The following is a 3,249-nucleotide window of genomic DNA, read 5'->3' on the forward strand; positions in this document are numbered from 1 at the left end:
AATTGGAAACTGTAAATCAGTGAAATGAAATAAAAAGGCAACTATAGAATACACCATCAGAGGGCACTATTCTCTAACTCCAGAGGAAAAGCCTTTACTCTGAAACAAGGAAGAAGTATTAGCTCTGCAACAGACCCGAGATAGCATTGAGATTTTATCCCTTTATTTTGAGAATGAGACAATTGAGGTGCGGGGGAAGCAAATGACTTGCCCAACATCATACAAATTTTAGGACTAATGTCAGAATTAGGCACTAGTCTCCTGACTTACAGCACATCATGATTCTTTGTGACATCAGAGACAGACCTAGACTTTCCTATGGGCGTATGCTAACAAGCTCTTTTCCACTGGGATTTCCCTGCTATGAGATGTACCCCTGAAGTTGCTGAAACTGCTGTCAGGAAAGGTAGGCAAAGAGGGATGGAGAGACCAGGACCTGGTGGCATTTGAGAGCCCAATAAACTGTGCTTGAAATAGTGCCACCTCTTGGATGTTTTGGTTATGCAAACCTGTGTAATTCCTTTCTATTTAAAGCCAGTTGGTACAGGGTTTTCTGTCACTTGCAACCAAGAATCTTGAATATAGGAAGCTCCTCTGCTTTGTCAGAGGGTCAATGGAATTCAGAACATGTGATTTATTTTGGAAAGAGAGAAAAAAAAGTTTCCGGGTAACACCAGGACTGGATTTGCAAGGTGAACTAAGGATAGAAAAACATATGAGGACATTCTCATGTTTCATTTTCCCCCAGAAATGTTAGTTCCTAAGTTGTGGATACAATTGTTTTTTTTTCCTCTGCTGAATTCTTGGTTACATTCTTGGAAGCTAAACTATTTCAAAGACCATTAAGAAAATATGCTGGTAGAAGGTAGATGCATGCTTTGTGATCTTTAATACAATAGTGTCCCCTGACTCTCTATGGGTAAAGAGTAGGGAGTAAAAATACCGAACAGTTGATGTACTTTGTTTTACGTGGATTATCTCACTTCCACCCCATAGCAACTCTGCAAAGAAATCTCATGTCTCTTTTACAGATGCAATAGAGACAAAGAAGTTATGAACTGTCTAACGTCATCCAGTTAGTATGTATAAATATTAGGACTTGAACTCAAGTCTGTGCTCTTGCTTTATGCTAGATGTGCTTGTGTCCCATCTGAACCCAGACCTCACAAATTTCCTAGGAACTTCAGAACATGATACTTCTTATTGAGATGTTAGCTGTTAATCATCTTTCATTAAAAGGGCATGATGAGGTGTGTTCTCTTACATTGACCCCCTAAGAGGCCTGCTGTAAGAAGAAACAACCTCTCCTTTTCCTGTCTGCCACCTGCTCAGCAGCCATAAAGCAGCAACCATGCACGAATTTATTCCCATTCATGTTGGCCAGGCTGGTGTTACGATTGGCAATGCCTGTTAGGAGTTCTATTGCCTGGAATACGGCATCCAGTCCAATGACCAGATGCCAGGTGACAAGACCACTAGGGGAGGAGATGACCCTTAAATACCTTCTTCAGTGAGTCAGGTGCTGGCAAGCACGTTCCCAGGGTGGTGTTTGTAGACCTGGAACCCACAGCCATTGATGAAGTTCACACTGGCCCCTACCTCCAGCTCTTCTACCCTGAGAAGCTCATCATAGGCAAGGAAGATGCTGCCAACCTGAGGGCACTACACCGTTGGCAAGGAGATCAGTGACCTTGTCTTGAACCGAATTTGGAAACTGGCCAACCAGTGCACAGGTCTTCAGGGCTTCTTGGTTTCCCATAGCTTTGGAAGGGGAACTGGTTCCAGGTTTACCTCCCTGCTGATGGAACATCTCTCTGTCAATTATGGCAAGAAGTCCAAGCTGGAGTTCTCTATTTACCAAGCCCTCCAGGTTTCCATTGCTGTAGTTGAGCCCTACAACTCCATCCTCACTACACACACCACCCTGGAGCATTCTGATTGTGTCTTCACAGTAGACGATGAGGCCATCTATGACATCTGTCAAATAAACCTCGATATTGGGGCATCCGGGTGGCTCCGTCAGTTAAGCATCTGACGTCAGCTCAGGTCATGATCTCACAGTTCGTGAGTTTGAGCCTCATGTCAGGCTCTGTGCTGACAGCTCAGAGTCTGAAGCCTGCTTCAGATTCTGTGTCTCCCTCTCTGCCCCTCCCCCATTCATGCTCTCTCTCTGTCAAAAATAAATAAACATTAAAAAAAGTTGTGTGTGTGTGTGTGTGTGTGTGTGTGTGTGTGTGTTTTTAAACCTGGATATTGAATGCCCAACATACACTAACCTGAATAGTTTGATAGGTCAAATTGTGTCCTCGATCACTGCTTCCCTCAGATTTGATGGAGTCCTGAATGTTGATCTGACAGAATTCCGGACCCCACATCCACTTCTTTCTGACCACACATGCCCCTGTCATCTCTGCTGAGAAAGCCAACCATGAGCAGTTTTCTGTAGCAGAGATCACCAAGGCATGCTTTGAGCCAGCCAACCAGATGGTGAAATGGTAAATACATGGCTTGCTGCCTGTTGTACTGTGGTGATGTGGTTCCCAAAGATGTCACTATTGTCAATGCCACCATCAAGACCAAGCGCACCATCCAGTTTGTGGACTGGTGCCCACTGGATTCAAAGTTGACATTAATTACCAGCCTCCCACCGTGGTACCTGGTGGAGACCTGGCCAAAGTACACCGAGCTGTGTGCATGCTGACCAACACCACAGTCATTGCTGAGGCCTGGGATCCCCTGGACCACAAGTTTGACCTGATATATACCAAGCATGCCTTTGTTCACCAGCATGTGGGTGAGGGAATGGAGGAAGGAGAGTCTTCTGAGGCTTGTGAGAACATGGCTGCCTGAGAAGGATTATGAGGAGGTTGCTGTGGATTCTGATGAAGGAAAGGGTGAAGAGGGAGAGGAATACTAAAGTTAAAAATGTTATAAAGATACTGCTTTTACAGGGAAGCTTCTTCTGTTTTAAGAATAAAGGTTGCGGGGCGCCTGGGTGGCGCAGTCGGTTAAGCGTCCGACTTCAGCCAGGTCACGATCTCGCGGTCCGTGAGTTCGAGCCCCACGTCAGGCTCTGGGCTGATGGCTCAGAGCCTAGAGCCTGTTTCCGATTCTGTGTCTCCCTCTCTCTCTGCCCCTCCCCCGTTCATGCTCTGTCTCTCTCTGTCCCAAAAAATAAATAAACGTTGAAAAAAAAATAAAAAAAAAAAAAGAATAAAGGTTGCACTCATAACTGGTGAAGAAATTGAA

The 3,249-nt window shown here is 45.0% G+C and overlaps 1 pseudogene; it reads left to right on the forward strand.

The window, feature by feature from the left end:
- Positions 1 to 1,351: 1,351 nt before the first annotated feature.
- On the forward strand, positions 1,352 to 2,917 carry LOC123609739 (annotated as a pseudogene).
- The last annotated feature ends 332 nt before the right edge of the window (positions 2,918 to 3,249 follow it).

The sequence above is a fragment of the Leopardus geoffroyi genome, chromosome B2, assembly GCF_018350155.1.
Source record: "Leopardus geoffroyi isolate Oge1 chromosome B2, O.geoffroyi_Oge1_pat1.0, whole genome shotgun sequence".
NCBI lineage: Eukaryota > Metazoa > Chordata > Mammalia > Carnivora > Felidae > Leopardus > Leopardus geoffroyi.